Source organism: Anser cygnoides, chromosome 7 (genome assembly GCF_040182565.1).
Source record: "Anser cygnoides isolate HZ-2024a breed goose chromosome 7, Taihu_goose_T2T_genome, whole genome shotgun sequence".
In the NCBI taxonomy this organism is placed as follows: Eukaryota; Metazoa; Chordata; class Aves; order Anseriformes; family Anatidae; genus Anser; species Anser cygnoides.
The window spans coordinates 23,556,771-23,579,427 of NC_089879.1; the positions used below are offsets into that span (position 1 = coordinate 23,556,771).

Here is a 22,657-nt window from a genome sequence, read left to right on the forward strand (position 1 = left end):
CCCAATCAGCTTCCCTGCTACTGCACTTCAGTAAAACATAGTCAAGTTCACATAAACAGCTACTCTGGGAGATCTTAGCTTGTGGTAACCCAGAGAAAACAGCCTCCGAACCTGTCCCAGATGGGCCCAGGGGTGCCTGTGAGATTGGGTGTATTGGTCACCATTAATTAGTACCTTGTACAGAATGACCACTGTCACAAGTTAGGTAATCACATACATGTTGCTTTCAGAAAATGCACAAAGAGCAGCAAAAAGAGAGCTGAATCCAAACCAGATCGTTGGAATACTTAAAATTATTTTTCTTTAAAGCATCCATCTCCTACTTCTGACAGGGCATATTTAATTCTGCTGTTTAGAAGAGATTTATTTTGTCCACAAGAGTCATAAAGAACATACTTCACAAAAACGTTCTGCACATTACTTGAAAACACAGCTATGAAATTGTACTAGCTCTTGCAGCAAACAACATGCAATGACCTGCACTGATTACACTCGCTTGACTAGGGTAATCCCCCTACCTGTGGCTTGACCCTACTCACTGCAAGGTGCCAGTTGCTCATTCCCCAGCATCCCTTTCAGAAACCGCAAATAAAAAACGTAATACCAAGATCCACAAAAAGAGATTTGCCTGTTATCATCGCCTATTTTACTTCTTACCAGCCAGCAATATTTGGTGCTGCTGGTCCAAGCACTGTCCTTGTATTTAAAAACAGCTGTTAGCTTGGAAATAGGGTGGTTCCCCCATCCCTACTGTACAGGATGGGCAAGAGCTTGGCTGAACCTGCCAGAAACACCTGGAATCACGCCGTCACCTGCTGGCATGCAAGTGCTATGAGACTGCATGGAGCTGCCGAGCCATGCGTGTACCCTGAGCTGCTGCAGGCAAGGCAGGCAACCCGCAGCTCAGCACCACTCACCGGGCATTTCTTGCCCTCAAAAAGGCAAGAAAATGTGTGGGAAAGGCACCCAAGCCTTCCCCATGACTATCTCCCTCTTACCAAAGGCAGCTGGGAGCCAGATGGAAGACAGCAACCACTGAGATACGAGTACCACGTCCTGAAGTACACTGAGGGTGAACTGTAGGTAAATGGAAAATACTGTAATTAACTATTCAAATTACACTGGCATGTTGGAATTCATGGTTTTATTCCCATAAAAAGCACTGCATGAAATCTAATGACAGAGCAATAAAGACTGCAGTTCTGTATCTCATCCAAAAGAATAAATTACTGAAACCACTCCTACGATTGTGCCCTGAACCGTAATTAGAATGGAAACCCGAAAGGAATATCTTTCTTGTATTTAAAGTATGAGAAGAGGAACCACATGAAGTGAGACGACCGATATACTGATTTGGCAGGAAGACCCTTGAGTTAACATGGTAATAAGTCTGTAAAATGGACATACTAACAACCCCCCTCACAGAGCTCTCCCAGATCCATACACAATGCCTGTTACGGGTTCAGCCTTACAACTGGGGTCTTTGGCCACCTTCTATAGAAAATAACATCTTAAGCAGCAGAATTACGTGCAAATGTTTATTTCCAGAAAAACAAAGAGAGTTCATCCCCGAATTCATATCAGAATCTGACTGCCTAACCAGAATACTAACTAAAGCATCAATAAAAGCAGCGGGCTGTAAGTTTCTCTCCCACTAATTAAATCATTTCAGCAAAAGCAGTGGTTAAGTGCTTAAACACAATCTTCACATTAGAAAGGACTCGCTCCTGTTCCACTAAAGCCACTCCTGAAGCTGCTGTATTGGGAATCTTTTTCCCCGCGTTCTTCACAAGCGCCTCTGAAATCTTTCTGCCAGCTGCTCTAAGCCAGCTTTGTCTTAGGACTTAGTTTCTTCTCCCAGTAGTACAAGTGGTTTTTCCAGGTCAGAAAACGAAACAAGAATGAAATACATGAAGTAAATAAAAAAATAAGCTAGTAGTTCAACAGCGACAGAAAATAATTGCAGGCTTTGTGGCAGTTTACTTTGAAACTTCCTCTGTTTCCCTGCCCTTTAGACTGCACTATTTCAGGGAATTCATTAGAACTAAGGCCGTGTGTTTCTGTGTTGCAGGGCATTCTCTTGATGCTAGACAAAATAGGCTGGAGAAATGTCTGCAGCCCTTCCTCAGGCAAACATCCACTACAGCAAGATTTGCTTGTTTGAAGTTCTAAGCAAATTTAGGAAAAATCCCAAGATTCCTCTGTTCATCTTTAGGCTAAGATTCCAATCTCGAGGCTACTAATGTAAACTCCTAATAACGGCATTGCTTCAGGGCTGTTATTCCCAGTATGAGCCAGCACAGCTGAGATAAGAATTGCGTATACAGGATAAGAGAGCCTGACTGGCACTTGGCTCCTCGCTGCTCTGTGCTGTCACCTCAGCTGCAGTGTCCTAATTGAGAGACACCACCAGCCTGCTTGGTCCTTGTTTGCCCTCAACACCCGCTCAGCAGAGACAGAGTTCCTGAAAAACCAACAGACAAAAAACAACAGATACCTGAGCATTCATCTGCAATTTCCGATGCTGGCTACAGAGCAGGGAGGGCTGGCTCCTCTGCTCCCCCCTTCCCAGTGCGGGGGTTTTGCTGCATCCTGGCACTCCCGGCGAAGAACGTTAATGTCAGCTGAGGGATCCTGCCCACTGCACCCAGCAGGCCGAGTCTCCAGCACCAGGGGAACCTACACAGGTCCAAGGCAAATGCAGGCAGTCCACAGCTACAGGTGACCTCTCTCAAATGCTGTTAATGCCTTTTCCCTTTCTTAAGTGAATGCCCTCTCTATCCCCAACATCCAAAGCTATGTTTCATAGCTCTGATACAGGTGTTACCATCACCTTTGATAAAGGTCATATATATTATTTTTATGCATGCTTATATAAGACTTTAAAAAGACAGTATTGTAAATGACTTGAGCTCTTACTCAAAGAGTTGTGTCGCCAGCTATTAAAAGTATTTGAGCTAACATCTTTTCTTTTACGGCTTGAAAAGAGTAATCAGCCAGGTACGCAGTCAGAGAAAAGCACGTGAACCTAACCGACGGAGAACAAACCCGCTGCCGACAGATTATACCGACTGCCGGAACTGCCACAACACAAATCAAATCCAATTACTCCTGAGTTAGCACTTATTGCAAAGTCTGACAATAAACCAACTAAACCCATGAAGTTGCTGGAGCATCACCTTCCGGAAGCGTCCTCTGTTGCACTCTTAGAAGCTTTTTAGGCACTCAACCTTTCCTTCCCCAAAAGCTTTCCTACCAACAAATGCTAAGATAAAATGCTTTGGTAACAGCAGCCATAACAATATAGACCCGCGAGACACATTTTGCCTTCATCAATCAGTTGATTAATTATTTTTAATTAAAAGAGGAAACTCTGATTGCAGGATTTTGAGCAACAATCCTTTCTACTTTAGCTACTGCTTTCTCTGGCTTGCATACTGAGTGCATACACTATTTATAGGAGCGACTAGCAAATCTGTTGTTAAAGCATCAAGCAGCCTTTTGGCTAGATTCACATCTCAAGCTTGAACTAGTCAGAGTTACCCATCTGCATGCTTCAAGTACCGAGAAGAGCGCATTAATGGGCTATCAGTTCAGTTTTCAGCCATGCTAGAAGAAAACTAACTGCCTTGCAAAAAAGCTTGCCTTGTTTTGCCACATATATGCAAAGTTTAATTGGAGTTTAGAGGAAGTTCCAAAAAACTATCTTTGTGGCATAAAAGGGTCTGGTTTGTCAAGGCAGCAAAGTTTACCCCACTTATTGATACAGCTGTACTAACAACAGAATCTACCTTCTTATTTTCATACTTCGATGCATCAGAGCCTCTGTCGAGATTTTAGGCAAACACAAGCATGAAAAAAAAAAAAAGAAATCAGCACTTGCGCTATTTTCCAGCTTAAGAATATTTTAACTAAGGCCGCGAAGGTAGCCAGACTGTTTCCAAAAACATATTAAAACAATGAAAAGTGCAAAGTTGCTAATGAGCAGAGTTTTAAAAACAACGTATACACACCTTTTTTTAAGTTTTTCATATATTACTTAATAACAGAGTTTTTAAGTAGATCTCCATGCATATGTAGCTGCTAAGGCACAGGAAGAGGGAAAGGAGCACTACCTGAAGACCTTTTAAGAATGTGTCCCACCGAACCACAAACTTAGCTCCTGAATTTCCAAGTATACAGATCCCAGTAAAAGTACCCAAGAAGCTCACTAAACAGCTACCGACGCAAGTGAGGAGAGGAAAAACAACTTGGACCAACTTCCAGCTTTTGGCTAAAAATTCATGCTTTTAATCAACCTCAGTAAAAGCATACAGCCAGCCTACTGAGCCCTGAATCACTTCAGGAAACCAGTCGGGTTCTAGGTTTCCTCATTGATTCCTGTACCTGCTCCAAAACACAGCATTTAACTCCCCAGTGCCCTTCCCACCCACCCACCCAGCACTGTGGTGCAGCTGTCCCCGCAAACCTCAAGATGCCCACAACCCCAAGCTATCCTACAAGGTAAAAAATGCAGAGGTATTACAGATACACAAAGCAGCAATGGAACAGACTTGTTGCAGCAGACTTCCACAGGGGCACAGAAACCTGTAACTGAAGAGAGGGTTTAAGAAACCCGTTTGCATGACTGGTGCAATGCTTAGCTGGCGGACGGTGGCCTATAAACCACAGTTACATTCCCACAAATCTGACTGAAATTATTTATCGGCAAAATGCACGTAGAATTAGTACTCATCTACGAAGTTATTTCAGAGGTTGCTTTACTATTTCTATTTTAGCAAAGGAATTGTACTCATACCTTCCTAAGTACGTGTTCTTACTCTAATTTTGAAGTCAAAGAAAGTACTTACTGTAGCCAAACATGCAAAGCTGCACCAACCAAATCTTGAACTATAATTAAAGCAAGCCTGGTCTAAGCATCTGCTCACCGGTCTGCGGTCTTTCTCTTGAAAATTAGTACGTGTCAAGTACAGTCGCCGTACCTTCCAGAGGGTGGCATATGTGGGCTTGCCAGATGAACAGCAGCTAAACCAAGAGGGCAGAGGCAGCAGTCCCCGATTTATTTGCAAGCAACCTGCCTCAACGCTTTCCAAGCTCTCCGGCACACCAAAAAGTTTAAGGCAGAATGGATTTGCACGCCGGTGCTGCACACGCTGGGTGATGCATGTGACCAGACTGTCACTCCTGCTGCAGTACCAACACATTCCCACAGCCACTGCGAGGCTGAGAAAAAGCACCTCATTTGCATGAGGTGATTGACTAGCCATGCAGATCGGGCTTCGCGGGGAAGCAGGGAGAGAGAACATCTTTCAGGGAGAACTGAATTTGGAAGAGGCACAGAACAGGAACAGTTTGCATTCATCTCCAGCTTGCTACGTGGGATCCTGAGAACATTTCCTTTACCACTTCAAATATACAGTCTGATTTTATTTTTAAATATCCCTTTTCCCCTGGTTTCCAACCATCAGAAAGCAAAACAGCTCTCAGTCAAAAGGGGAAGAAAAAAAAACTCACGCACACACACACACACAAAAAAAACCATACTTCACTTAACCTAGCAGACCCCAAAGAACACCACAAGGATTTCACATGTCACAAACCTCCTCCCACCTTGGGGGGGGACACCACACAAGGAGACATTTCCACCTTAACTTTTGATGATGGAAGGTGGGCGCAACCTGCTTTACAAAGACAGGTGCGTTATTTTTCTCCTCGCTGTAGCCCAGATGAACTGACTTTTGGCTACCCACCGCTCCCAGCCACGCACACCTCACCCCAGACTGACATCCACAAAATCCTCATTACTGCTAAAAGACGAGAAGGGGATGGGAAGCAGGCGTCCGCCTCTCGCGGCCAGTGCCCCCAGATGACAGCACCCACACGCCTACCTTCTCCCGGAGGGAATCCTGGATTCCTCCTCGGGCTCCAGCCCCTGAGGCTGACTTCTCTGTGTGTATCTCGAATTAGTCTTCAAAGACAGAGTGCTGACCAGCCTTTGGGAAAAAAATTCACCAGTGGGGCGTGCAAGAGGGAGGCATCAGTCGCATCACCTACCGCGAGTCCGGGAAGCGGGGTCACCCTGCTGCTGCCAAGCTCGGTCCGCCGCTGCAGTTGTGCTCCGAAAGCGTTCAGGGGGCTTCCCGTGCCCCAGAAGGTTTCTCCCTGTGGCTTTACGATGCTGCAGCCAGGAGCTCCCCGTCTCCCCGCTGCCTGAAGGGCTGAGGCGCTCGGGAACAGCAGCAGATAAGGCACCCAGCATCACTCCGCTCCTCCAAATGAGCTCGGAAATGAGATGTAACAGCCGCCTCTCTCCCGCGCCAAGTATCACAGGAGCAGAATACTAACCGCTTCATTTATTTCACTCATTACCAGACGCAGATATCGAAGCCTACACATCGCATCTCCTCTACCAGCCCCTTGACATAACCCTACCTTTTAAAACAGCCATACCCGCGGGCACCCCTTCTCGCTGCCCAGCGGCGGGGGGGCACCGCTGGGGGGTACGAGGGGGGGAGATGGGAGCCCACCAACGGCTTCCCCGGCCCCAGCAGAGCGAGGGGCTCGGGGCAGCCTCGCCGGGAAACTTTCCGCCGGCGAAACTTGGATGTGGGCAGGGGGAGTGGGCGGCGAGGGGCTCCCGGTTCCTCAGGGCGGCGCGGACCCCGGGGCTGTGCAGACCCCAGGGACGAGGCTGCTGACCCCCGTGGAGAGCCCCAGTGACCGAGCCCAGCTCCCGGGTCTGGGGCTACGTTTCTGGAGCCACGGGCAGCTCAAACACCCCGCAGCCCGCCCGAGGAACGAGGAGTTCGGGGCGAGCCTCCCCCAGGACACGGGACCCCCCTCGGCGCTACTCCCCCGGAGGGCGCCATTTGAGGACCGCTCGCCCACCCCACACACACCCCCAGCCAAAACCTACACACGGGAAGGGCCGAGGGGCAGCGCTCCCCGCGGCCCCTCCAGCTCCCCCCGGTCCCTCAATGTCCCCCTTATCCCCCCCAGTGGCCGCTCCCGTCCCGCCTCGCCCCTCACCTCAGCACCGGGCCGCCGAAGGCCGAGCCGTGGCGGCCGGGCAGGGAGCGGAGCGGAGCGGCGCGGCGCTGCCGAAGGCGGGCGGATTGTGCCCCCCTCGCGGCTCGGAGGGACGCTGAACTGCAGCCGCCGCCCGCCCCCGGCCCCGCAACGCTACCCCCGCCCGAGGAGCCGGGCCGGGGGCGGCTTTCGGCACCCCCCCGGGCGAGGAAACGGCCACGGGGGCGAGGGCACCGACGGGGGGGTTCGTGAAGTGACTGTCGGCTACAGCAGCCGAGGGAGGAGTACAGCACCAACTCATTAACAGAAGCATAATTTAGGTTTTTACCAACCCCACTTGCGTACTTGCTCTTAGGAAGGTCTCGGTAAAGAAAGCCCCTCACGCACGCTGACACAGGCCGGTGATGTCTTCTGGAGTGGTTTACTTGCTTCAAATATGAGCGCTTCGATAAAGCGTGAGCTTTGCAGGCTTAAATGGGAGATTTTGGGCAAACTGCTTTAAAATCTCAAACAGGCCAGACCAACATCTGTGTCTCTACCTCTATTCACCTCATAGTCCCATAATTAGGGCCTAAAGCCCAGCAATCTGCCCCCACCCGGGGAAACAGCTGCTAGAGACCATCAGCAATGCTGTAGGCCACTGCAGACTCCACTTTCTGGGGGAGAATCCTATAACAATAAAATTCCTCCAAAAAATGGGTTGGCCAGAGAGCCCAGAGACCCCAGTGCTGCTTCTGTTCCCACTTTGCTCGCTCACATGAAAACTATGCTCAGAAAACCTACTTCCAGCAATTAACTTTCTTCAGTGGCATAAACAGCCGAGGCTCCCATGCCACCAGGGGGAACCGACTCCTATTCAAGATATCTGTCCTTTTATTTTTGTGGATTAAGTTTATCAGGAATCAATTCCCAATCTCGTTCCTTGCAGTGGCCCCACAGACTGACTCCAGCAGCGGTTCGATCATGAGAGCGAGAGTCACAGATAGGAACTGGGGCTGGCTGCTGTCTGAAGTGGCTTTGCTAGAAAAAGTTCCCCAAGCCACATTCCTGCTTTTTTTCTGTGCACTAACTTTGGTTGACCCTACAGCACAGCAGTTTAGCTCATTATATCAGCAGAAAGCCACCCTGGCAGAGAGAAGCAGAGTTTCCTTCACCCTTTGGCAAGCTGAGCAGGCTCACGGAGGAGCTGGATAAGCAGCAAAGCCTTTGCTGAGCAGGTCAGAAGGAGCAGGCCATGCAGGTGGTGCAGGCCCAGCTGCCAGCAGTGGCTAAATTAGCTCAGCCACCCCCTGACCCCTTCTCAGTTTCACCTCTGTAAATCCAGACTAAACCCTCCACCTGCAGTTGGGCCCCAAATTTCATCCTTCGTGGTCTCTGAAGTTAAAAGCAGAACTGTTATTGATTGAGATGGCCCTTTTTGTGCTCTTCTCCCCTCTGGTGGTGGTGAGAGCATGAATCTTAACCCCGTCCTGGTGCTACACAGGAATGCTCTAAGTATTTACCTATACATATGGGAATGTGCACTACAGAAGGGAGCTCACAGGTCATCCCTCAGCTAGCACGATTCGTAACCCAACAACTGAATGAAAACCTTCGATGACTTTTCATTCTCCCTGCCTCCGTGCCATACTTCCTTTCCCCCAGGCTTCTTAAGCACCCAACTGGTAACTTCTACAAATTAACTGTTACAGAAAGAAAAGGAAGCACAGGAAAGCTGTTGACAGCAAGGAAAACGTATAGCAACGTTTGAGCTGGCTGTTGCACTAGCCAGATATTTCTCCCCAGCATTATTAGATGAGTCACAGAGATGGTAGCAGAGAATCTTGTTTGCTTACATAGGAGATCTACAAATTTGAGAGCTCAGGAGCTTCTGTACTAATTCAGAATTTAGAACTACCTGTCACAGTACACAATCTTATTTGAAAAGTAATGCTTTTAATTAGAGAAAGATTTAATTTTTACTTCAAAATTTGGTGGATTATTTTAATAAGAAATCAGGAATTACAAGTTAGAGTGTCAAGACCCCATTAATTAAATATTTGCATGTGCTTACATATAATTTAAAGACTACCATTTATTTAATCTTAAAATTCAGAGTGAAGGAGTAAATTCGCTACTGTTTGTTTAAATATGGCTACATTTACTGAGCTCGTACCTTAAGCCTCTGCTTAATCTGTTTTACAACTCAAAATAATTGCAAGCAGGGCAATATCTACTACCACATCCCTACGATCTCTTTCAACAAACCGTTAATCATATGAAGAATGTGCCCATGCATTTGCAACATTTCTGTTTTTTTTTCAATGGCCGGCTGTACTGAGAGTTTGTTCAAGGATCAATGTGCATTTTATATAAATACAATTACAATTGTGAATATAATTCCCCAAAGCCCCAAATTAAATTCTCCTAATCCATCATCTCTTAGCGCTATTGAAATGAATGGAAATTTTGATATTGATTTCACTGAAAGCAGGTGCAATTCCTTTATGTACTAGTGCATTTCAGGCCGTTTTCTTGTCTGACATTTACAGGTATAAATCCAGAGTTACTCTACTGACACAATTTAATTTTCCACCAGAAAGATACATTATCTTCTAAGACTCCAGCCCTCACCCTTAATTATGCATTCCTAAAACTATTTATTTTTCTTTAATACCATCTGAGTCCCATCCTGCCTTCCTGAAGTTAATTAAAATCATTTGAAAATACTCCCAGTTGTAATCCGAGGAGTGGCGCCACTACTTAGTTTGATAGCTTCACACAGAGATGGACAAGGGGCAATGCATCTACCTCTACCATAACATACATACTCTGCCTTAACCCTTGAATTAGGAATAGTATCTATTCAGGAAAAAAAAAAAAAAAGTATTATCCAATTCCTAGCTGGGAATCAAATTTAAAAATACACTGATAATTATGTAAAAATGAAAACATTAAGCACTGTATTCAGTTGATGATTGGGAGCCATCAACTCTGCTAAAGATGTCTAGTAAAGAGAATTAGTAACACCCTGTTTTGGGGGCTTGTAAAGGCAATCCAAGTAGTTGCGATTCCAAGCTGTTCTAACATGTATGTAAACATACCTTTAAATATACGTATATATTTTTAAATGTACACATGTATAGTCATCTAGGGATGTCTTGTGTGTGTATATATACGCATGGGTGGCATAGTTTTGTACATGTGCAGCAATACTCTATCCTCAACACTATCCCAAACCTGCTATACGCATAAAAGGCAGAGATTCCACACGGTGTTATTTGGGGTGCTTTTCACCGGGAGTGCCTCACAGACATTAAGCAATTTACATTTACTGCAAGATGTACCATCTCCATGACAGAGACACTGAGACAAAGAAGCATGCCAGAGGCCACGCTGCAGATGGTTTGGAGAGGAAGGGCTTACTCCCAGAAATTACTGTCCTTCTCCCCATGTCCAGATATCCAATCTGCTCTGCCTTAATTCCCAAAACGCTGAATGACCATGCTTCCTATTGATTTCATTTGCACCTGCGAGTGCTCAGCACTTCTGCACATTAGGCCTGAGGGGTCCAGAAGATGAGACAAACACAGACAGTAGCCACAGAAAGGTATTTTGATTGAAGCAGCTTGCTCAGCAGTATGCACAAAACAGGGATAAAAGCAGCTGAACTGGGATAAAAGAGAATTCTTCTCATTCACCTGCCTTAACCACAGGATGTTCTCTTCCAGCAGTCCTCTTCTGCTGTTCTCTTCTACATGTGCCTTCAGGTATCTACAAAGGAACTGGAAACCCTACTAAAACACACAAATACATACTTATATCTATCTACTAATATAAGAAAGATCTGGAAAGAGATTCAAGTGCTGTAATTAAGTATTACATCGTAATGAATATGCAGGAAGAGGTTGCATTAAGAGGTTACACTGATGACCATCATTCTGGCTTTTCCTAACTCGAGTGCTTGACTCCACAACTGAAGCAGCTTTTAACACAAGAAAACTGTCATAAAAAGAGAGGAATGATTTTTTTTTCCTGTTTTCTTTTTTTTTTCTCTCTCTCTTCAAGTGAGAACACGGGAAAACAGTTCCCCATTATCTATCATCACCTCACAACATGAGTAACTACATCACCTGCCCAAGAGAAGAGATTTTTGTCCTAACTGGAAGCGGGGCATTGATGTTATTTGTTGGTCTGATCACTGGAGCGGGTAAGACTACTTCCTTGAGAAATCCAGTCTAACCAAGACTCTTTCTCCCTCTTCCCTGCAGAGATCGTGTCCCTGCCAGTATGAGACACCGTAACTCCTGGCAGCACGCTGCGCCAGGTTACGCTGTTTATGCTTTGACAAACTGCCAGCATTTTGCTAAGAAATCAAGTGCTAAAAGGGAAATTACGAAGTCTAGATCTCAGCCAGAACTGAACAGAATTTCACAAAATAATAATAATACGTGCTTTTCTCTGGTTCTGGAGGTTTTCCTCCCTGTCAAGGTCCAAGGGATCGTGGCAAACAACACAGATGCTTCAGCCTCTAAAAGTAACATTGTCCAAGTCTCTTACAAGGGTAAATTCTAATAATGTGAAATAAATATGCTGTGATCAGAAATCTTCTGATTTTCAACCAGAAAAATGACTGAAGAGTATCAAATGTAAAGTCTTTTGTACAAGGAAGAACACAGTTATCAATCTTTACAAGTACAGCACATAGTCCTACTTTTCCAAAATGTGGTAGTGCACAGGGGGAGGTTTTGGAAAGCTCATCTCACATGGGATGCACTTCACTCAAAGCTTCTGATCCCTCTCCCAGGAAAAGGGCTGATTTGCATCAGTGACCATTAATTCCCTACTTCTCTGAAATGCCACGGGACAGCTGTCAAAATCGGGTGCACTTTTTTGAAACTCAACACTAATAAGGTTTCTGAATTCTTATGCAGGGGAAATAATGAGTGTTAAGAGTTGAGTATCTCTGACTGGTACTGAAACTAGTATCAGCTGAATAGAATTAGCAGCTTCCAGAACTAAGCAGGGTTTTTTTTAGGGCTTGGTTGTTAACGCATCTATTGAGTGATTAAATGTTAATGGTAACTGAATCAGTTAAAACAGAAATGCAGGATGCATGCAGTAACAACAGCACCAAAGAATGCTACATACTAATTAAAGTCAATAGACATCCAGTGACATTTTAATAGCAGCTGGGAACTTTTTCTGTATCTGTGCACCTTTGCATTACCTGCTTGCAAACAGAATACAACAAATTTTTAAAATATTAACCCTTGCTCATGTAGTATTTTGAAAACTTGAAAATTGTATTCAGTATCTTAAAACAATGCCTAGAGGCACTCCTAATCACCCATTGAAGTATGGATCGCCATCACTGTCTAACCATCTCATCGGTTCTGCCAAACCTCCTGGGAAGCCCAGACATGCTGCTAATCTTCCAGATCTAACAACAGAGAGGTAAACATGTTCATATCCATCACACACTGAACGGGGGGCTCACTGATCACTGTAACAGCTCTGTCTGGTCATTTAGAGAACTGTGATTCATTACATATTTCAGTATATAAGGCCCTTATCTGCCTTCCAGGTTGTTCTTACATTTCAGAGTGGCTTTCAATTATTTCAGGATTATTTACAGGATGTGTAAATTTTTATCTTCTCTCTCTTTCAGAAGCCATCTTTATGCATCTATTCAGTGTTTGACCTTTGCAGCTTCCTGCATACATTATATCTAGACTTTGTCTTGTTAAATGTTCCATGCATTAGTTTTTGTATATAGGCTGAATGTTTTCCCTATCTTCCATACACAGCCTTGACAGGCTGCTAGGACGTCTCGAATAGTCTATTCTTTCAGTGGCTAGAAAAGATTTTTTCACTTCCACTGTCTGAGGCATATGGACACATCCCTGAGTTAAGCAGAAGGGAACTGAGCAGTCCTAGGAGGAAAAACAAGCACAGCCATGGCTGAAATTTCAACATAAGCATTACTGCATTTCTGTTGCTTCATCTGTTAGCAAAACCAAAGCCGTAGGAAAGGTCAACTTGACTGTGCTCATAGGCAGATTAAAGTTGCGGAAGAAATCTGCATGCAGGTCTCCCCTACCTTTAAATCCAGCAAAACCTCTCTAAGTTCTGACACATGAGCAATAATGAATCCAAATTTAAAAAGCATTTTTCCACTCACCAAAGGAATTTGCTCCATCGTAACCTGAATATCATTCGTTCTAGTAGTCCAAAGAGTACAGTCTGACCTACACAAATGGGAAAAAGGGAATTTAGCACATTAGAATCTCCTCCAAAATATTCATAAATCTTGGTAAGAGGTTCAGGACAGTATTTGGAAGTGATCAGCTATCACGAGAATGCCAGTAATTTCAATTTCAGAAAGTAGAAGTACAAACTTTAATACGTATGATTTAAAAAGTTATATTTATATTCTCTTCTTTCTCTCATGTTTGCAATAACGGGAGCTGTTTAAGCGCCTTATGGCACGATTACTCTTATTGCGGAATTCCTTCTAATGTGACTGGTCTTCCCCCCAGCCACACATAACCAAGAGCCCTTGAGATCCCTGTAAGGGATGGACGCACTGTAGCACATGTCCAGTACACACCTCATTTTAACACTGTGTTTAGTAGAATTTCTTCCCAGGAAGGGATTTTTGACCTACCTTAGAAAAACAACAGCAGCATCAGTGGTGTTAAGTGAGTCATGAGACTGAAGCCATCTCACCAGGGGCGCAGAGAAATGCATTTTCATCTCACTTGTACACAGCAATGTGTCTCAAAGGATGCTGGATGCAGTTATACAGGCTGGGGACTCAGAGGTGCTAGGACATGAGCACCTCTCCTGTGCCACCAACAGTAAGAAATGGTATCTCAACAACAGCGACTGAAAGATGCAGCTAGGTAAGGCTGCCTTTTCAAACCTTCTGTAATGCACTTGTCAACATTTCACACCGTTTATTCACCTTTTGGTTTAAGTCACTTTTAAATTCCCCACTCTGGCCCAAGCCAAGGCAAGAGCTGAATAAGCTTTGCAAATGTGATGCTTCAGTACAGCTCTGCATTTTGAGATTAATAAATGCATCAGACGAGTCAACACCTGCTCTTAAATTTTTCCATTCTGAAAATTAACCAAAAAAGTACCTTCTTACTTTTCATCTCCTGTGCAGTTTCTGGACCAAGAAAGTGAGCCTTGCACTGTAATCATCTGATTTCTCAATAGGGTCCCAGAGGCCATATGAAGGACCCTATGTCTATTTACTTTAATTAAGTCAGGTGTCGCTTCCAGATCTGCTACTTGCATGGCTAGAGAGAGGGGTGGCACAGTTATATTTGTGTGAAAGACATCCTGGTTAGAATTTTCTTACGACTATTAGCTGTTCTGAGTTAACATTTTGTCAGCTTGCCAGGTCCAGATGTAAATCTTACAGGTCTTTAAAAAAAAAAAAAAAAAGTTGTAAAAGTGATCTGGGAATTTAAGCACACATTTGTTCCTTTTCAATCAGCTAGAACAGTTCATTTTTTAATGGACATCTCCCCCCATAATTTCTTTGTTTGTTTAAGTAGCTTGCCTACTTTGGAATTCAGCTCCCAGAACTGGAACAACCTCTTGCATTTTCAAAATAGCAAATTTTGACTACTGTCTCCTTATTTTGCACCTCTGTTTCTAGATATCAGCCAGGATCAAGTAGGAACTTCCACTCATACCAGCAGCAGAGACTGATGATCCAAACTACTTAGCTGCTCAACAGTGTTATCAAGTGTTTCCTCTGCATTTCACATTTTTTTTCATTGTGATCTTGTAAGCATTTGCACCTCAAATTCCACTTTTGGTCCTCCTAATTTATTTCTGTGTGCTCTAAATTTGGCACAGTACTGCCAATTCTGAATAATTTGGAAGGATCACTTTATGTATGTTGCAAACTGTACTTCTTTTATACGCCCCACTATGATTTTTTCTTGTGGAATAGCGTGAAATTGTAGATTCCTGTTCAACATGATTGTTTCCCTCAACTCCTTTTCCGTTTGGCCAGTTATCACCCATCCTCTCTGCGTGCAGATAGTTATTCCCACAGGAGCGCTACACTACATCCTGTTTAATTTCATCCTATTTTTCATTAAACCATGTGATTTTTTATTCTAATTTCTCTCACAAGGTACTTGTAGTTCCTCATAGAAGACAAATTAAGAATCCCACTCTTTATGCCATAATCCAGGTCTGTAATGAAAACACTGAACAGAACTGGTTCCTGCACAAAGTTCTGCAGACTTCATACATTGCACCTTTCTCCTTTGATAGGGAACAGGGGTAACTCCTCTTAGGTATAAGCTTTCTAACTCGGTTTGTATCTGTTATTTGGTTATGTGGGGCATATTTCCCCATGAGACAGAAAGAATCATCTACTATGTCCTATCCACAATAATCATTTCCCAGTTTCAGGGGGGAAATTACATTAGCTAGATGTGATTTTTTTCTGTTTCCTCAAGACGAATCCCTTCTGGATGTTTTAATTCTAGGAGCTTACAAGGTAGGATAACTTGCTCCAGCATTTTTCCAATTTTTGAAATAAAGCTTAATAATCTTGAAAAACCGAGGCAAGTATTTTGTAAGAGGAAAGACAAAACCATAAACAGCTGTACTAGGCATGTTTTGTGGTCCCACTCCCTCATTCCTATCAAGACACACAGAAACAACTGTGCTATAGGTGCTTTCCAGTTATTCCAGAGAAGAGACACCTGCAGGTTTGGTAATGGCCTTCTCCTGTCTTAAACGTAATCTCATTGCTGCATCACTTCATGGAAAACTGAAGGCAGTCTCAATACAGAGTCACATTACATAAAGTCATTCTGGCACTCATGGGAAGTTTTTAGGGTATGTAGTCTACCTTTTCCTCCCAGGATCAAAACATGTGAATGGTTCAATACCCTGTGGCTGGACAAGGCTGCTCTTCTATGCCACTGAAGGACGTTAGAAAAAGGTGCACATGCAACAAGCCATGACTACAGTGCCATGGCACCAAATCAGGGCCAGGGCTTCCTAAAAAGTACAGCATAATCTCCGTTTCTTGATGTTTTGATGTATTATGAATCTATAAAGGAAAACAACATTCGTTTATGATCTTTGTATTTCCACATTGTAGGGCTGGAATACAGCCATGCACATACAAGAGCGAGCTGACTCACTACTGCCCAGCTTCAGATGAAGTCATCTATACTCAGTGCCAGGTAACGTATGAAATTGCTTATAAAAATCATACTACAGTATCAGGCTGGTAGCAATCTGCATTCACTTCGTTCTTAAGGACGCTTTTGTACAACGTGCAATGACTTGTGCTAGAGAAACCTGGAAGAATATCAGATTCTCTGGCCGCCCTAAAGCCTTCAGCTTTGAAATCTCCATTTGCTTCAAGCTGCCGAACAAGCTGTGAGAAGAAATCCCTTCATCCTACAGCTCCCTGCTGTGGAGCACACAGCCAGCACAGTTTAGCACAGGGACCTCAGCAGCAGACAAGAGAGAAAGCACGGTTGTGAATAAATTCAGGTTTTTACCTTGCTGTAATGATTTAGTCTAATAGAGGGGCAAAAGTTAGATGAGTAGCTTTCACAAATAAGAAATACGTGTTGCTTGTCTATACAAGGTCCAACAGACACAGGACAAATTCTTTTAGATGGATCACTGTGCATCCCATTAAAGCCAAAATGGTTTCCAAAAATATTCAATTGAACACCTTGTCAAAGCCAATTATTCACTGGTAGCAAGAGTCACAGAATAGCTTCCACCTAGCAGTTTAGAACAGGAAGTGGAGACCCCCTTATCCACCTACAGAGGCAGCAGCTAGAAAACTGTTACGCAAAATGGATTTCAGCCAGGACCACGAACGAATAACCTTTACTCTAAGATAAGTGCAATGTTTAATGGTCAATGAGGTGGGTGGGTGTGGTTCCTCTGGTGGCTTCTTCACAGCAGCCTGAGGGAGAAGAGCAGTCTTTGGTATTTATCATGTCAGTCCCAATCATGCTATCTCTGCCCTACTCCAGCCATTTTTTAATAGTGCTCACTTACTGTCTTCTTCCAGAATTATTTCTCTACTATTAAATGCTGAACACCCTTGATATAAACCTTTGAAACATAACCCGTGGCATTTTCCTGTTATAGACTGATGGCCAGATTAATCCTAATCTTTGTTTACATCAGTATAATCTATAATTGTCACACTGGGGCTACCCTTGATTTATATGGGCACAACACAGATAAGATCCCAACCAAAAACCTAAAGAAGCAATTTATTTTTCTTAATCAGGACAAAACAGAAATAAGATTTTAGGTGGCTAAAGCAATTTAAACAATGAATACATACTTGAAGATGCTTTTTTTTTTTTTTTTTGCAACCTTCAAGAATCTTTTATCACTACCATTGACAATCGACTGTGTCCCTGAAGAACCTGTATCAGAAGAATCTTCCCAAACTACATCATTGTCCCTGGGGCCTACTGGGCTTGCATGTGTATTTGAGTCACTTGTGTAGTTGCAACATGAGAGGGAAGATTTTCAATGTCATCAGGTTGACCTCTGAAGACTTACATTAAATATTGATGAATTACAAAGCTGGATGTCTCGAATTGGCAAAATCACCTCTAAGTGAAGCATCCAGTGTCTCAGCAATGCAGTAAGTATTTGGACAAGCTCAGTTTGAATAATCAGCTCGTACTGACTTAGGTAAGTCTAGACTTGCACAAGTTATTAGGAAGTGACTATCTGCCTGCAGTATTAGTGTCAGAAATAGTTGTTCCAATCTAGGAATAAACTAGACAAGATTTACACATTTGCACATGCAAGTGTAAGCAAAACTCAAAGAGAAATTTGAGGTTAAGAGAAAAGCATTACATTACATTAGCTGTGTTTCTTTTGCAGATGAATTAGATGGAAGATCACTCACTGTTCAGCATGGATAGCAAACGACATGGCAAGCTTTCTTTGCCTTATAGTGCCCGGAAGCCTTCTTGAACTGCAATGCAAGTTGTTCTCTCAGAGAGATTGCTGACTCCTTTCTTAGCAGAAGGCACCACACACCTCCTAAACCCTGAGAACAGCACGTAAATGTAGAGGACAGCATGCAGGTGTGGGCACTATAATGGTTCTGTTTCTTAACTGAACATTTGCTCTCCTTCACTGTCCTTGGGCTTTCATGCCTCAGTCCTCACTATTACTGTCAGCATTATCAGCTCATCTGAGAAAAACAGTTATGTAGTCTCTGAACACTGCACTTGTATCACCAGCAAGGCACCCACTCCTATCTCTGACTCTTCACTAACCTTTTCTAGACAAACAGAATAAATTTTGCATTTGTAGCTAACTCCACTTAAAAAATGAAACAAGATGCTAGTTCCAAGAGAGTGAAAGGAGAGTTTTCATAGATTATCATATGGGTCGAGTTCAAGGTGTTTGGTATTACATATTTTGATTACTGATGTTAAGCATATCCAGAACTGCCTACTAAGAAGTTCAGTGTCATACCATACAACTGAATGTTGTATTCTGGACCTGTTCAGAAAGTTCAATGCTTACAGGACAGAGTTTGCATTATGTTTCACCTGCAGCCACTTTCATCTAAATATATACGTGAAAGTATTTGTGGTGATGGTAACCTCTTTTTTATTAAACAGGCCAGTGAGAGAAAGTAGCTCTGTCCACCTTCTGAAAGGTTCCTGACCTCTTCCACCTCCTCTAAACAGAGGCTACACAACCATCCTGGGGAAGACAAGTAGCTGGAAGATACTTCATGATTAAGTCATGCCAATTTCCACAAGGCTAGAAAAAGAAAAAAAAATCTTACATGAAGTAAAAGGGGAATTCAAGATTGACTGATCCACAGAGAAGAGCAACGTATAAGGACGTACAAGGCTTGCTACACCAGGGAAGAGCCATGCAATGTAGTCCCTGACCCATGAACAGTTACTATAATTCCTGTTCAATGTGAAGTAATAAAAATTGATCAACAGAAGAGCTACCTAGAAAGCCTAACTTCCTAAGCTGCTTCCTTACTGCTCATAAGTGTGTCCTCTGAGGGCTTTGGTTAGCTTGTGTGAAATGAAAGAAGGCTGAGCACCTCCAAGTATTCCAGCTCCGGTAAGACACTACATCACTAGTTAAACTCATCCAGATGGCTTTAGCTATTGTCATCATTGCTGTTCATGTCCTATTAAAAAAGAAATAGTGGGAAATGATAAACGCACAAAAGCTTTTATCATTTTTTTAAAAGACATAATGAAGCAACAATGACAGATTAGAAATAATTAGCTAAAAGAGATAAATAACGGGGAAATAAACACATGTAAGCTAATGAAGGAAATGAAAACTCGGTCATGGTAAGATACTGTTCTCATGACAGAAGAGCAAGGGATCACTGGAAACAATTAGTTTAAAAGTGGTATAAGGCAACAATTTCATATTACATAAAGTGAAACTGAAGATTTCACAGCTGAAAGACATCCTTGAAAACAAGTTAGGCCTTTTTTTTTTTTTTTAATTGCAGCCATTTATGTGAAAATGAAGTTATATCAGATCATAATAAAATAAAAAACATGAGGATATAAATCCTCATGCTCCAGGAAGTAAACCAAGCACCACCGAGTAGAGGCTAGAATAAATTTCTCAGCTGGACAAATCATACGCTTTCCGCATCTCTTTCAAATGCATCTTGTTCATGAGACTGCCTGAGACAGGATTCTGGGCTAGATGGACCGTTAGTCAGAGGTAATATGACAGTTCCTAGATTCCTATGCTTATTAATTTGAGCCCAAAACCAGAAGAACAATAACTGCTAAATACAAGTAGGAATATTCATTTTTTTACATTTTTTCCTCCATATTATTATACCTGATGGACAAAGCATGCAATTCTATTTTTTCTTAAATTAAGCAAGAAATTTCCAGTATGCCAATGAAATCGTTCTTACCGCAATGCTAACCTGCTGAAGAATGAGTGCAGCGGTAGCCCAAAACTAAGTAGGACATGTGATGAAGCCCAGAAGTTGGATAATTGGGACGAACCACTCAAAATGAGGAAATTCAATTGAAAAGTCAATTTAGATCAAAACCACAACATAATGGGGATTCAAAATGTACAGCAACACATTTTCATAAAAACCTTTGCTCTAATAGGGTGGTAAGCTCTTTGCTAATTGACTGTTTTGTTAAGGTTCATTAAAGACTTGTGTTGTAGCCAATAAATCTGGCCCGACAGCTAGAAAGTTATGCTTGCCTCTGAAGAGGAGGATGTTTCAGCCCCAAATGTATGGCTTCCTTTCAGGCTGCGATGCTTGAAGTGGTATTTATTGCTTATAGTCATCATTTATGTTTGGCTTTACTATTTTAGCTATATTAATCACTGAAAGCCACAGTCATACCATACACACTTGAAATAACCATTACTACTTTCCCATACCATGTTGGGGCCACTAATCACAGATTATAGCTACATTTCATCTATTTTGATCATTTAACTCACCTTAATGTAATTTAACATTGTATTTTTTCATGTTTTCATTCACACTTAGTAGCTATGCCTCTAGAGCATCAAATAGTTTTTGAGACTCTATGTTTCAATCTACATGGAAACGTGAAGTTCCAATCCATATAGAAATGTGATACTCTGTTATCTGGGAGGAATAAACCCTGTTAACTTTTAAGAAAATAGTCTCACAGGCTGCAGTTAAATTAGGCACATAAATATTGTAAGGACGTAGATGGTAAGTAATTTCTCCGTGACTACGTGTAAGCATTAAATAAATACTCATAATGCCGCAGAGAAACTAGAAAGTTAGCTTTAAACAGTGTGAAGAAAAGAAAACTTAAAAAGAAGAGCCAGTAACAGGATATTTTAAGAAAGACTTACATAGCAAAAAATACTTCCCCACCCTAATATTCTAACAAAGTTGTCTTTGCTTATTTAATTCATTATTACTTGACTATTTTGAAGATATTTCCACCAGTAATATAGCTTTCCTTTCAGCACACATAGGGATGGGTATTGAATTTTATAAAGAGGCATGAGTCCAATGCTTCCCCCCAGTCCATTAGCCCCATCTCACATCAGGGAAATGTTTACAGCTCTCTTTACTTATAGTATCCCACCTTTTCATAGTGTTAATTAATTTAATGGTAATTTCTAACTCAGATGCAACTGGCCCGGCTACAAAGGAAGCTTTCAGCAGTATCAGCACTCATGGAAACTTCTAGCAAGGCAGTCCTGTTTGTTTGTCTTGCTCTTGTTGCAAAGAACTTAACATTTTGTTCCCTGACAGCATCTGTAAGCTCAGTCTGATACGTTGATCAAAATCTGATTTACTGAGTGTGGTAACTCAGTAGAGGCATTATCCACTAAAAACATACATAGAAAATTCTGAGTAAAGATAAAAAATAAAATATATTTAAATATAAAATGAGATAAAATAATCAGTTCTCTAAAGTCCACAGATGTGGGGGGGAAGAAAAACAACACCTTGGGCTGGAAATACATTCCAAATTGCCAAGTCCTTTTTATCCCATTTTAAAGCTGTCCATCACAGGTTTGGTCCTTCTGCCTCTAAGATGCTTCACTCATCCTCACAGAAGGACGTGCAACTGCTGGGCAAGTATCGATAGATCAACTCTTTGCTTATAGCATACCTAAGCTGTTGCCCTGACACATTAAGTCCGCTAAGGTACAATTAATAATTGATTTTGAACTTGAGACCTTTTGTAACATCTTAATTGAAAAAAACACAACTTTTTTTGTATAGCAATAGACACAGACATTTGGACAGGAGACAGTACTTCCCAATATTCCAGGCCACTCTCCAGTGCTCTGATTAACTCCCTCCCCATTTGGCCAAAGAGGGATTTAATGACCGTTTGCATTCTTCTTGGTCTGAACACCAACATACTTCAGTGATAAATTTTTACCAAAGAGTCTGTGTGTGTGGGGGGTGAAACACATTTTTGCTTACCATGTAACCTGGAATGCCAACTGAATGATCAGATTCTAATGCATCACGTCACAGTCGCTGGACTGATTAGTATCTTGGGCCAAATGCTTCTACTTATTATCTTTATTGAACCTCAGTGGGTGAAGTGGGGTTGAATGTTAGCAAAGGAGCACAACTGACTTGCTGAACCCAATCTATAAGTATTTAAATCAATTTCTTTGTAATAATTTCTGTTTTTCTGTAACCCTAACAAATTACTTTTCTACCAGACCCATTTATTCTCCTCATTGCAGCTGTTCACTACAATGTGTTTGTGTTCCCCAACTGGTAGGAGAACAAGCGATATCCTTGTTCTACAGGGCTTCCTGAGAGACAGCCCGCCGGCTGGGTGTAAAGGTTAATTTTAGCCCTCTTAATCCTAAATGCTGTTGTGCCTTCATGGGGCTGTCATCAGGTCTGTGAGAAGTTAGAATTAAACCTGCACACATCCTGAGCGCTGCTGCAGAGCATCTAAAAAGCACAGCTAGGCGGGAGAGCCTCTGTCAGCATCAGCTCGACTCAGCTGCTGTGGGTCAGGACAGCTCAGGCTATGGCCAAGGCTGATCCAAATAAGCAAGGAATTATTTCCTTGGTTGTGCTGAGGGCTTGGGAGAGGAAATTCTTCTACATACTTCTTCA

The 22,657-nt window shown here is 42.7% G+C and overlaps 1 protein-coding gene across 13 annotated transcripts in view; it reads right to left on the reverse strand.

The window, feature by feature from the left end:
* Positions 1 to 7,228, reverse strand: part of PCDH15 (protocadherin related 15) — a 738,695-nt gene extending 731,467 nt beyond the window's left edge. For 4 of the 13 annotated variants that reach the window (XM_067000244.1, XM_067000234.1, XM_067000238.1 and 1 more), the window contains exon 1: positions 7,030 to 7,214. The gene's annotated coding sequence lies outside the window, so the exon portion shown is untranslated. Of the gene's footprint in view, positions 1 to 5,888; positions 5,979 to 6,054; positions 6,922 to 7,029 lie in introns of those variants that run through there. The other 9 variants (XM_067000251.1, XM_067000250.1, XM_067000254.1 and 6 more) reach the window with 9 other exon arrangements.
* Positions 7,229 to 22,657: the final 15,429 nt, after the last annotated feature.